The 14,138-nt window shown below is 47.4% G+C and overlaps 1 protein-coding gene across 1 annotated transcript in view; it reads left to right on the forward strand.

Annotated features, from left to right (window-relative positions):
- The window catches only part of LOC131289166 (autophagy-related protein 16-1), a 270,121-nt gene that overhangs the window by 91,384 nt on the left and 164,599 nt on the right, over positions 1–14,138 (forward strand). The gene's annotated exons all lie outside the window — the stretch shown is intronic.

Genomic DNA, 14,138 nt, shown 5'->3' on the forward strand with positions numbered 1-14,138 from the left:
TTCCCGAAAAAAAAAGCAGGGGGCGAAAAAAGGATGTGGAGTTGGTTTCTTTTTGGTGTGGTATGTCTGGACCTTTTTCAAATGCTGGCTGGCTTAGATGCAGCGCACTTATGTGGTTTATGTTGTGTTGTGTTTCCACTCGTTTCCCAGCGTTCTAGGCGATTGAAAATTGTCTGTTCAGGCACACCTCCTCGGCAGATCGATTACTTTTCAGTTTTGTTTGAATTTCTGCTCGGTAGGTTTTTTTTCTCGCTTCGTTCTTCCTGGCGTTTTTGTTGGCTTGTTTGTTCACCATTGGGTTGTTGGGTGTTTGCCCAGCAAAGGTGGCGGGATGCTTCGAAGCATTTTTTGCCCCGCGCGATAAAACGGATGTACCTCGAACGATGCGCTCAAAGGTCGCGCCCGTCGTTGTTGTCTGGAGCATCGGTTGTGTCCCTTCGCGCATGCCAACATAAGGCGACGGGGAATGGCGATCGATGGAATGCGTGCGTCAAAACTGGATCGATCGTTCATTCACCACCGGGTAAACGAGTTGCCCAGGGTCCCCGTCTTCGCTGGGCGTGTTGATTTGCAATGCGTAACGTCTTTTCCTTCGAGCGAGCAAGTTCTTCTCTCGAGCAAGTTCGCCTAGAACTTTATCACCCAACAATCACGCCCAACACAACGCTAGAACACCGGGCCGCCGCTGGACGGACAGCGGATGGATGGATGGATGAGACCGAAACCGTCGAACCGGTCCACCGGGCTTCAGCGTGCGTACCTCTCATCGACACGCAGCCAAGCGCGGTGCGGGAAAACCTGTTGCGGCCGCATCTTTTTACGCGTTCGATCACCGCAACCCCGCGGGTTTTGCGCTTGTGCACGCTTGTGTGGAAATCTTCGGCCCGTGGAAAGGTAGCAGAAGTTTCGTTTACTGTTATTCTACACACACGGACACACGCACCAGCACTAGTTCTCGTTCACGTATGCTCACGAATATGGACGCTGTGTTGCGATCGGGTTTCCGATTCACTTCCATTCTTCCATCCAGAACAATGTTACTGGGCTTTGCTACTGACGTCGATGTTCTCGGTTGGATTTGAAGTGCAGAAAACATAGACACGCACTCACAAACACACGAGGAAACGGGCAGTCTGCCTTACCGAAATAAATTCATCAGAGACAATTAAACCCGAGATTCGAATAAACGATCCGAACCCGATTCGGCAAAGCCACTTTCGAAACATAAAAACAATCGAACCCAATGTCGAGCATCGATCGATTTTGCAGTTCGCAAAGTGCTTTTACGCAACGGAAACTTTGGCACCGATTCCGGGTGGTAATTAAAAGCCAAACACACACACACACACACACACACACACACTCCTTCGCAAAAGGTGAAACTTTCTGCAGGGTTTTTTGGATGCAGGAAAAATGAAAAGAAAAATGGTCTGCGAATACGCACGCCTTGAATAGGGGGTGTGGTACCTTCCTGCCGAAATGTTTGGCCACATTTGGCGTGGGGGGAGGTGGGCCCGGGTTCGCCTACTTTTGTTTCAGTGCAACCGAATGGGTTTTCCTTCGCGATAGAAATTGGCAAGCGTGGAAGGTTTCTACGCGTGCCGAAGGAAATCTTTCCAAAACGGCGGTAAGAAAGAAGTGAGTGTGATTCTTTTTTCTTCCTGCTGCAAATAGTTTGATCGAACGTTGCGCTCGTCTTTCCGCGGTCATTAATTAAAGCAGCGAACTACGATGACCATCTGCTTGACCCTCTCTCCCCTGCGAGGTCGAGTTTCTTAGTTTTGGGCCCGTTTTTGTTGTGCCTCGCGATCACTATCGATGGCACCACTTTATCCAATCGATCTTAATTGGCCACTTCATGTTCGACCAAGCACGCCTATGATAGGCCATCGGCACCTCCCGAAGGCTCCGTTTTGCACCGCGGCCATATTAGCCCGGCCATCGGACGCGTGAAAAGGCAAAACCTCTAAAAATACCACCGAAAACCGCGCATGCAAAGCGTGTGTGTGGAAAATCTTCTCTCGTTCGCTAATGAACGTTTCATCCCTCCCAACGCCATTCACCCCCTGGGTTGGCCAACTCCGATCCCTCCGATCCGCTTCCCCATGCCGCGATCGTACCGATCGTTCGATTGTTGCCACGATTGCCCGGTTGATCATTTCACGAAATCATTCCGTTTCCCGTTTTTTCTCGCATCGCGGAATGGCGAGACGATGCAGGGGAGGGACGAGACGGTGGTCGAGGTCAAAAATCTTTTTCCAACTTACCTTTGTTTCGGCTGCCAACTGCTGCTTCGCTGTTCGCTGATGCTCTACACTCTCGCCTTTCGCAATGTGCATACACGGAAATCGAAGCCACACAGTTCAGAACGACGACTGGTTTCGAGAATCTCTAGCGCTAAAATATTTTTACTTCACTTTTCGTATCGGTTTCGCACCGGTATGAGGCAAGGGGAGATGCTGGAAAGCACACACTACCTGAGAAGCACACTGGGGTCTTGGTGGGGGGTGGTTTGGATTTCGCGTTTAGCTGCTGATAGCGAGCAATTTCGCCGCAGATGTAGCAATTTGCACTAACAGTATTCTGAGTCGATCGGTTTGCGCTTTTTTTTCCACCGGCCCGAATCACTTCTTGCACTGACCGGAGCACACTAAAGAACCTGCTTCGGGACTGCACACCAAAAACCACACGGTACGGACGGAGGGAAACTCTGGTGCTGTTGTGTGTCCAGTGGCTGCGATGGCTGGAGGCCGACTGCACGCCGAAACCCGGAACACGCTGGTCGAAGATGTCCAAGACGAAGCTTGGGACCCGCGTTGGCACTTTGGCTGGACGAACGTCGCTGTCGCTGTTTGTCCCTTTGGGCGGCCCGGGTCTTAGGAGGAGCAGACTTCCAAATGATCTTGACCGTACGAAGGTCGTCACTTAACTAAAGAGCATCGGACCGCCGTGGGTTGTTATATAAGTTTTTTTTCCAGCCCGGTCTCCAGATCTTCTTCGGGAAGAGCGCGCAACCCGAACGGGGCACGATCGCGCGCGCGCGCGCACGATCTTCGCGATCCTCTTGTGGTCCTGGGTTATCGGGGGAGCTGGCCGGTTTTTCACGGGCGCGCTCTTCTCCCGCGCGAGAGCTCGGTTCGCGGTTCGTGCCGTTGCATAATGCCGAGAAAAGCCCCCCAAAGACTCAAGATCGCGATCGAGACCGAGACCGAGGCCTTCGCCCGGGACCGAACGCACCACCCCAGCCGTTCGCCAGCCTAACCTTGATCGTGAAAACGTTCGCCGCGGCGCGGCGATCATCGCGGAGTGCTCACGGCCGATGGCTGGGTCGCTCACCGCGCGGTTTGGCCCACATCGAGCAGGAAGTTCAACGAACGACGCGGAAGCGAAAGAAAGCGCCAAAGCAAAGCGCGCGGTGAAAAGACGCACGCCGGGAAAGATCTTCGCTTATCGCGATCCCGAGATCGGTGGAGAGTGGGATCCGGGGCGCGCAATCCCGAATGCTCCCCTTTTTTACCGGGGTTGGAGAGAGAAGTGAGTACCGCGGAGGCCACTCACTCTCTTCGGCGGTTCCATTTCACCTGGTCGTGCGTCATTCTCGTCGTTCGTCGATCGCGATGCTTTCACTGAGTTACGGGAAAAGCTTGCGAGATGCTTTTCGGTGCCGCTTGAGTGACGGCTCTCCTGCATGCGTCCTTCCTGGACTCATACCGGGGTGGGCGCGACATCGGGGGTGGAAGCAATGGGCAATAAAACATCCCAAAGGAACACGGATTGAACACGGAACAATAAACGTAAATAGCGCGACGGCAGGCCATCGTTCGGATGGCAAGTACTTTAACCTCTCGTCAGGCGAAACGGTGCATCATCTCGCGCATTGCATTGTCCCCGTGAGGGGGGTTTGCTTATGTTTTTTATCTCCTTTTCTCTCCAGAACTTGTTATCACGTGCGCGATCAATTACCGGACACAAATGACCTAAAATTCTGACACATCAGTCGCTTGACCTGCGACTTCGAACCGTAACCTCATTGTACTGGATGATGGCGATGTCCATCGTTTGGTCCCGTGGTGGTGACCCCCGTTCGTTTAAACGGGACGGCGAAATCTGACACCGCCAGTGCCCGGAAAACCCACACCGCTGGTACCGCTACTTTTCGGCATTCTTTATTTCGCGAACGGCACTTTATTATTTATTCTTATCAAAAAGGCGACATTCCATCCGAGCGGAGGTAAGGGATAATGTTATTCGCATTTGACGCTGGCCTATCTTACCCGGCTGTCGCCGGTTGTGGGTTTTTACCGGCTCGTACAAGCAAGTGGCCGTAAACGTCCCGCCCTCGCCGTCTCGCCGGGACACATAAAATAAAAAGCCGCCGCCGGGAAGATCGCATGCATAAGCTCGCGGCTAATCTCGGTCGACGCGGCTAAACAGTGGACCATAAATCAGCGCAAATTTCCCAACGAGTGGAAAATCAAACACCGTTTCCCTGCACTGCAAAGCAGTCCGTTCTTTGGTGGGTATGTGTGTCTTTCAACGGGATTTGACCGGGTGATTTTGTTCTGTTTGATTGTTATGGTAATTATAGATTTTGGGAAGCAACAAAAAATGGTAATTGTCGGTTCCAAAGGAAAGCAAATTATGTGTGTATGTTTAACCCTAATTCCCAATTTTCTATTTTAATTATATGTTTAAGCTTTAACAGCCGAGCCTATCTGAGGCTGATCTGAATAAAAATGGAGGGAATTTGTGAAAAATTCATATGGCCAACATACATACATTATTTTGTACTTCTATTTCTATTTTTTGTTCTATGTTTCAAAATAAGGAGACCATTAGTTTTGCTTTTCTATTTAGTATTTTACAAGTTTTAACTGATTCATACTTTCATTAACACGGAGTTGTACGTGCTTAATTTATACTGAGGCGATTTTTACGACCTTCAAGAAGCTCAATGAAGGAGAAGCGGATTACATTAAAATTACATTCACAAAATGAACCTATTATGAATCCAGATTTGTAAATTTATTCGGTTTGGTTACGTTAGTAATTTAATGTCATGGTTAATTTTCATGACGAGTAATGTATGCAAATTTCTTTTCTTTGCATTGTTTATTTTCTCCTTTTTTTCTACTTTTGGTATTTGGCCATGCCTACCATTGTTTCTAGGATTTCACTAAACTTGTTAGATTGTTGACATCGATTATTTAATAAGTCAACTTAGTCAAATTAGTATGGATCAATTTTAAATTTTGTAACTTCATGAAAAGTCTCTTATGATCACAATTTTTGAGAGTCCTGTGTTAAAGTTATTAATATTATTTATATTACGTTTTTGTTACTCTTCTTACCACTAGTAGAGTGGCGTAGTTTTCAGTAATTAAAATAAAAATTTATGTAACTAAGAATTTCTTTCACTCAATGCTGAACGTTTCATTAGATTCCACGATATTTTACTGTTTGCCTCAGTATTATCACTTTATTCACTTCCGCCAGAATTATTATGGTTCTTACTAAGAAATATAAAAAATAGGATTTAAACAAAATCCAAATAATGTTTATATTGAATCAACAATGTGTAAGAAAGAGGAGAGAATCAAGCTCACTAATCTGTGCGATCATTCGCCTCCAAGGCATTCCGGGATCGGCCGGGAGCCGATAGTGATCGATTTGATCCTGATCGGACGCAAAGCGAAGAAAAGGAATCTCGTCGGCGGTCGTTGTCTTTCGATCGGACTCATGCCCCCCGCCCGTGCCCATTTTCCGTGGCGTCCCATTCTGGCGATTCATTTACCGAACCGCACCGAACCGCGTCGAATGCACCGGCAGTGGCAGTAATAAAAGCGGTAAACAACCACCGGGAGGGTTGCGATATCGGCGAGACCTACCACGCGGCCGGTTCGGTGGTGCGTGCTGAATCTCGATCACTTTGCGGCGGTACTCTCGATGCAGCGATCAATCACTCCTGATCGCATGTTACCAGCGTCCGGTAATGGCACAATCCCGGGCATCCTTCGCCTTCCGCCCCGCCCGGGAAACGCGAGGTTTGTTTTGGTTTAGGTTGAGGAATTTAATGAAGTTGCTTCGCTACGGGATTGCTTTTTGTACCCTCGGCCGGGGCTACTGCTGGCAGTGTTCGGTGCGGTGTACAACAACCTTCGCCAACAACCAGCGCGTTGGGCAGTGATTTAAGGGGGAGGTGGGGGGACTCACGGAAGCCAACCGCTCGTCACGAGCCTGGAATTGGTCAGGCTTTGTTCGGCAACCTGACGCAATCACGGGCCCGAATCGTCCGGGGGGGAGCATTTCTTAAATAACTCTCGGATAGCAGCATAAAGCCAAGCCAAGCCATCTCTCCAGACCCAAGCAAAGCCAGTTAAAACCATTCAGAATGGCGGATTCCTCGTTTATGATCGCGCGGCCGATTGGTTTGAGAGTTTGCGGCCAGAACGGTTGGCGTAGTAGCGATGAGTTTATTAGAACGATTCCGCTTCCGTTGGTGTTGATGCTTCTCGAGATATCGCATCGGGAACAGATTATCCCCGAGAAGGCCACCCATCACCCCCACACATCCCCGCACTTCACTTCGGCTGGAAGAAAGTTAGCGGAATCCGGGCGCGGGCGGGAGTTTTCTTGGGTTTTGCGAATGAAAAAAAAGGGAAAATAAAGGCACCTTCACGGGCGTCGGCATATCATGTTATTAGAAATCTCGAGCGTCCGTTGAGACTTGCGGATCGTTAGGTGTGTGTGTGTTGGTGTGTGATAGAACATGGCCTTCGGTGGATCCTCGTAGCGAACGGGGGTGAGGATAATAGAAAAGGAAATCTATTTCCACCGAGTTCAATAACACCGATGGTTCGGTGGTTCTGGGAGGGGGTTGAGGGTGGCAGGAATTGCCCCTTCTGGTTGGGCGTTGGCTCGAGTTAAAACCCAGCTGTGTGAGGCTGTTGGCGCGCACCATTAAGTCGTGCACACCGACACCGAAGGGCTCCGAAGCCGAGTGTGGATTTTGCGGTAGCAAGTGATGCGATCCCTAGAACAGATCCCCCTCCTCCCATGGAAGGAGACGAGGGGGGGGGGGGGGGGGGGGGGGTAGAACGATGCTCAACGGCGCAGGAGGGAAGAAATGGTGATCATTGCCGTGGCCGCGATAGTGTTTGTTTACGATCGTTTCCCCCGATAGGCTAATAACAGGCGATCGTGGCGGCATCCTTATCCGAAGAAGATGGATGGAACGGTGATCGCGTCGGGGGCGCTTTTGCGAAGTTCGCAATCGGTCCAATTCCATCCGCCCGCCCACGCTCCCCTCTCCCCTCCCGCCCGGCCGCGGCCGGATATGGCCGGAAAGTTAGTTAGCGAATCTAATTGCCACGCGATCAGCGCCGACGAGGGATGGTTATGCGGTGGCGCATAATGTATTTTCGTGCACCTAACCTATAAACATTCCGCGGATTGCGATGCCCGGCCGTTTTTGATCCAATCAACACCACCCTGCGCCACCCCTCTTCCGCTCCCCCCGATCAAGAACGCACCGTTTGAGGGTGGCAAACATTTCCATTCCGAACCTTATTTATTGATACGCCAAAGGAAGCTGCACCGTTGGGGCTCCGGCCTGATAATGATAGGGTTCCAAATTTCCAATCTGGTTCACTTTCCTTTCCTTTCGCGTTACGTTTTGCGTTCGCACCCTCTTTTGCGTCGTCGAATGCGACTCCGGGAGGCCGAACTGCGCCACTAACGGTGCTCTGCCGTCTTGTATTTATATATGTGTGTGTATGTGTGTGTGTTTGTGTATGTGCTCGCGCGCGCACTCGCGTCATAAATCAAACTCTTGGAAAAATACTAATTTATTATTTTATAGCACTTAAATCACGACGCGGCCCGATGCTGTTTTCCTTCACTTCTTCCCTTGTTTTCTTACGAAAAAGATTCTTAGACCACGCTGGACGATGGACCGTCCATGCCTTGGGTTCCCCCCACCCGGAGAGGTACATTACGGGAGAGTAGCGCATAAATCGTACCGCCGTCGAAAAGCTGTTGGCCAGCGCAAACCATGCTCGTGACAGGGCGCGTTCGATCAATCCCCGCCAAACCAGAAGTCGCTCGGATTGAGACGTAACTCGAGTCATCGCTGTTTGCCCGTGTGACACCTTGGATGTGAGAGGCGCTCGCGGAAGGTGTTATGATAATTAGCCCCGAGCGTGCCCGAGATCCTTCGAACAATCTTCCTGCCTTATGCCTACGATCGAACTGACCCACTGAGTCCGAGGGAAAGAGATTGGAAGTCCGAAGTGGCTAGATTGTATTCAATCTGGAGGAAAATTCCACTTGTAAAACACTCTCCTAATGTGCTGCTACATTGTACCGCATAACTGTTCAAACGGCCGCATCGTTGTCGACCGACCGAAGGGAAGATGATGGGCATCATCGCGATCGTTGGGTTGGGTTTGGCGGTTCAGCAGTAGGGCAAAGTTTATGGGCACCTGCGTAGGGTGTTCGGAAGTGTGTTGCTGTCGGTATCTCGTCCATAAACTGTAGCTTCCACTCCAAACGCAGCGAACGTGGCGCTTGTAGGCAGGCGGAAGGCAGAAGGAGATACACAACTTCTTACATGTATTTTTTTTTTTTACTGTTGTATGCTTAGCCACACCATTTATCGCGTGCAATCCTATCCTCCCTCCGGTCCTGCAAAGGGGGGGCCCATGGAAGCTCGGCTCGTTCGCACACATAAATCAAGGGCCGCTGCAAACAGCGGGCAGTTTGCTCGATAAAAGTGCACCCGTTATCGGGAGCGGTGCTTTGACAGGGGCGCATTGTTGTGTGCACACGTCGGCGTGGTGCGATGCGGCGCTGCTGATTGGCCAGCCGGGCTAATGAAGATGATTTATGATTTTTCATCCGAGCGACATTTGACCTACGGGCCTAGTTTGGCTGCGGAAGAATTTCCAGACAAATATGCGGTGCCATGTTGGGCAGGTATGCTGGTCCGATCGAGCATCGAATTCGTTCGACACCGTTTTCTTAATGATAATACAGAGAGTTCAGTTTGCAACGGTTTGGTTTTTGTTAGAAGTAGCGGTTTAAACCTCTTTGCCCAAATTTGTTTATTGAAAGCTGATGTTTCTTTCTATTTTTAAATAGCGCATCAGCTTTTGTCTCTAAAGTATCAGCTTTTGTCTCTAAAGCATCAACATTGGTCTCTCTCCTTATGATAGAACACTTCGTTTATTGCTTCGTAGTTATCTGTCCTAGTAGAAAACAAGAAAATGGAAAATGTAACTGTGATTATTCGAGACAATCTTGATCTAACAATATCTGTTATATATTTTAGCTTGTGTTTATGTATGGAGTTTTTTGTACACTAAAAACTCGAACAATGCTGAACCGTTTATTCTGAAACATTCCACACATTAAGTTTAGACACTGCAGATGTTGTTGAAGATTTGATTGATCACTAGTTTTTAATAAAATCGTCTAAACTTTACAATTGAACAAGCATGACACATGTGTCAAGGTGTATCCACCAAAGTTATTTAACAGGGTTTATAAAACACGGGGAAATCGATGAAATATTAGCAATTTTAATTGTGCCGTTATTGTAACTATTTAATTAAAACATAACTCTCAAGTAAAGAGTAAAAACCATAACTTTTTTTCTCAATCCCTTCTTTACCGAGCACTGCCGGAGCTTGACGCTAGTTAAACATAAATAGGTTATGCTTTAAACTAAAACTGTGCCTAGCGTCATTTATGTTTTTGCTGATTTTCCAAGAATATTTTGCTGACGTATTTTGAAATCTGCATAGTGGCGATAAATTCATGGATGAAACGTAACGATCCACAGCTGTCTTTCTTCTTCTGCCTTGTTGATGTTTCGGCAGGTCATTTTTCTATTTTTGTACTGTATCGAAGTTTTACGAGTATTTTGTTTATAATTTCCGCATTTTATTTGTTGAATTGAAAAAATTGTAGTTGGCGACAAAATGTATCAAAAATAAGATGACTAGAAGGCTATGCAATATGTCAAAAAAAGGCTAAGAGACAAACCTGTAATGCACATTGGTTCAATTTTACTTTCATTGAGATAGTTTATCTTATATTTTAAGTTATCATAAGCGAAAACCTACGGTATATTTTCGGATGGAACGACAATGTGTGAAAGTGTTATGGAGTCTTTGGAATCGTTTCCGCGTCGGGCAGAAAGACAAGTCCGATGAAGCACTTTTCGCAAACAAAACCCTTTACCGTCGCAAGTCAATCAATGGTAAAGAAAATACTCAATCGGCTAGAAAGCTTCCTTTCGCCAACGCGCCGCATCTCGCAATCGCAAACCCAACAGGGAAAAGCTGGTCCCGCTCCCCCTCCCAAGCGGAACCGTGCATTAATCCGATTTCCATCAAATCATATTAAACTAATCGGCAAACAATTCCTGAAAATAGTGAACCGAAGAACGCCACAAACCGGGCTGGGAGCGACCGGCCATTCGAAAGCAGCGCTGGGGCGCATTCGATAACGAGAAAGACGCGCGTCGGCAATTCGATAAAGATTCGTTTCGCGGTATGCGTTGAAAAGAGGTGCACGCTCTCGTTCCTCGACGTGGAAAACCCGACCCGGAGGAGGGGGGAAACCCCCAGTGTACTCCAGTGTGCCGGCCGAGCTCCGAAAATATCTTCCCACCGAGCCGGATCGAGTCGATCGATCTATCTATCGATCGGTTGATCCGGTGGCTCCGGGGGTCCGGGGGTGCGGGTGGAAGCAAAACTGCGTTGATTGTTACTATCAATCAATCGGTCGTCGGTCGCAACTGGCAACTGGTGGTGCTGGCCGCGTTACTTCTGGAGCGGCCGGTCGCAGTTCGAGACGCTCGAAGGTGCATGGCTCGGGCGCAAGGTCGAGGTGTTCTCCTCGCATAAGGAGTAGCGAGAGGATGTAGGGGGAAGGGTGCGGGTATTTTCAACGGGAAAGAGGCCCCCGGTGGGAGTTTGGTCGTTGCCGAAGTAGGAAATTCAGTCCACCGTCCGAATATGCGCGCACCCCCGAGTCGAGTTGGGGTTCGTCGCTTGTTTTCTCATCGAAACGATCGGTTTTCGAAATGGAAACTAGGCCTGGTGATGCGGCCCCATCTCCTCCCCCCTCGGGTGGATGAATTCGCCCCCGATGCACGCTTAACAGCTTGCCGGTGGATACGCAGCCACCGAGCAAACGGCAATGCAGACGGAGTCCGGTGGGTGACATTAGTTCGTTCGGGCAGGAGCCGGTAGACTTTCCCTCCCATCCGTCGATCGTTCGTTAGCGGCGGGCGACTGGAGTCGATCAAATCGATGGGAAACAGCGCAGGTCCGTTAAAGTGCGTTCCTGGAGTTCAACCGTTAAAACCAGAAATCGAACGATCGGAACCAAATTAACCGCTAGCATCGCGTTGGGGAGGATCGGAAGCAATCATGCATGCGCTGGGTAAACTTAACGCAAAAGAATGAGTTGCCCCCGCATGCAGGTGTTGATTATTGTGTACTCGTTATGAAGGGCAAGGTTTTTGTACCGGATTAATAAAACTCATTATGGTAAACCCGAGTGAGTCATTAACATTGCGTGTGTGTATGTTTTTACTGTCCTATTAGGGTGGAAGTAAATTAGGCTTACATGATTTCTACTCAACAGGCCCTTCTTAGGCCCTTTCAAAGCAATAGAAAAAAAACTCTCCGCATACTTCATGAATGCTCCCAACGTGAAGGAGGTATACGTCCATCTTTCGGCTCTTATATCCGGCCTTTCGGTTTGTTTGCCTTCCAGCCAACGAGGCCAAGAGAAATATCTTCATGCACCTATGTGCTGTGTTGTCACTTAATTCGGGGAAAAGGGTTTTTATGTGAAGTTACCATCTGTTTGGATACATTTATTATTCCTGCATTTACCTGTTTTTATCTTAATTGTAACATCATATATAATGCAATTTTATTTCATGGAAAGCTAGTGTTTATTTCTTCTATTCTTTATTATGGAGGCTATAGTGGGATACAAAGGGCAAGGTGCTATTATATGCATCCCTTAACGGAAACAAAATTATTTTATCACAGTCATTTGAAGAACAAAACCTGAAATTTTACAGTTTGATTCTCTGACATCTTTTCTATTATCTAAAAACAACTACAAAATGTAGTAAAAACTGCTAAATTTTTACTAAAAATATGATATGCTATTTTGACGTGTCACAGACATTGTTATGTCAAACTGACTTGAATGGTATGTTAGAATAAGTCTCCCGCCTGAAGTTTAAAACTCGATTTTAAACTGTAAAATTTTCACGTTTCTTTATAAATACCAATATAAGACACCCCAAAACTCACTTGCTATTATGTGTGCAATGTATGTAGATTATGCACAACATTCAGTTGATTTGGGTTGCCTATTTTCTTTCTTAAAATTACAAATGTTATCTCTCAAAAGAGAGTTCATATTACCTTTGGATGAGGACGTTGATTTTTGTCTAATCAGTTAAAAAGCATAGGTTGTAGGAACCAATAATAATTAGTACTCGTTTTAATAACTTAATTTTTTTAACTTTGTGAATTCTTCTCTTTATTTATATCATCTCTCTAAGAGAAAGATCTTTTTTGTATCATTTTATAATAAGTAGCAACATCACAAAACCGTTTGATCGTAGAATTTACGAAAAAACTTTGAATTGTAATGAGCAAAAGTTGATTCATTTATATATTTAAGCACTGCTTCCTTTTTGTTCGCCAATTACACAAAAAAATGTTAAAAACGTTGTTTTTAAATACGACATTAATTTTTTATATTAGTTGGTAGCATAATATTAATCCCTTCCAAACAACAGCTATTTGGATCGTTGCAATCCAGGCATGAAACCAGCGAAGTCGATGCTTTTCCACGCTTCTTTCCGTCCTTTGAGCATATTCAATATGCATCTATTCAGCCATTATCACTTCCTGGTAGATTAGCTCACAATTTATTGCCGTCGGATCGATGGATGCCGCCCGGGAGTTCGGCTCTTCCCCGCCCGGAGGCATTTCCATCATCAATCGACAGCGCGCCGTTAGCCTGGGGGATGCGCCTTCGGTAGCAAATGATATCCGCATACCGTTCGACGGTTGCACGGTTAGCGGGCGCACCGAGCGCAATAGTTGCAGTTTCGGCCTAATCATAATCCACTCGGCGACGATATGCGCAATCGTTCATGCGTCTCGAAGCGCGCGCGTCCTGTTGGGTTAGGTCATTCGGTGGATCATCCGTATCAGCGCTGCAGCCACTTAGCATCCGTTGGCAATAATTTGACTAATGCTCATCACCATCCGGATCCGAGCGCGAAGAAAGAATCCCGCCCGCAGGAAGCGTTCTTACGAAAGCGGTCCGCGCTGGCCACCACGGTTTGCTTACGCGCAACGGCACCCAACACTAGCGACACTTTTCCAGACACACTCGCCGTGCACCGCATTCCAAGCCGAGGACTCCCCTTTGATCCGTCTTCTTCCCTGCTCTCCCCCTTCGCCGTTTGTGGGCCACCCTAAATGCTCCGCCGGCGGTGATGACCCCCGTGCGCGGATCGGGCAGGTACCGTTCTTCCCTGGCACCAACATACGATCGCGGAAAAACGATCATAAATAAAATGACAATCTCGCCACCCCGTTTCTCGCGGGCGTTTCTTCCTGCATACCGCGCTGGACCCTAATGGGCAACGCTACAGCAGGCGAAACTCGGCGCGAAGGTTGGCTTTTGTTGTGTCGCATTGGTTATATGTTGGGCCGCAATTCTGCTAAGCATATGACTGCGATGTCGTTGCAAATAGTGCCCGGTCCGGCTCCTAAAAGGAAAACTTTGCACAATATGCTAGGCGCGTCAGTATGGCACAATGGAGTGCATTATAATATTATCCCTTATTACTAAATGTATTGAAAAGTGTTGAAGTTATGAATTGATATTTTTAAAAATAAGAACATTGGTTTAATAATTAAAAATAGTAAAATAGTATTATAAATAGGAAAGAACAAACACATTTTAATTTTTCTTTGCAAAATAAAGGTAACTCAAAAGAAATAAAAAAGAGAAACCTAAAGTTGAAAGTTTTTTCAATGTATAATTCAAATAAAACTGATAAAAAGGACAAATAAGGACAATAA

Source organism: Anopheles ziemanni, chromosome 3 (genome assembly GCF_943734765.1).
Source record: "Anopheles ziemanni chromosome 3, idAnoZiCoDA_A2_x.2, whole genome shotgun sequence".
Lineage (NCBI taxonomy): Eukaryota > Metazoa > Arthropoda > Insecta > Diptera > Culicidae > Anopheles > Anopheles ziemanni.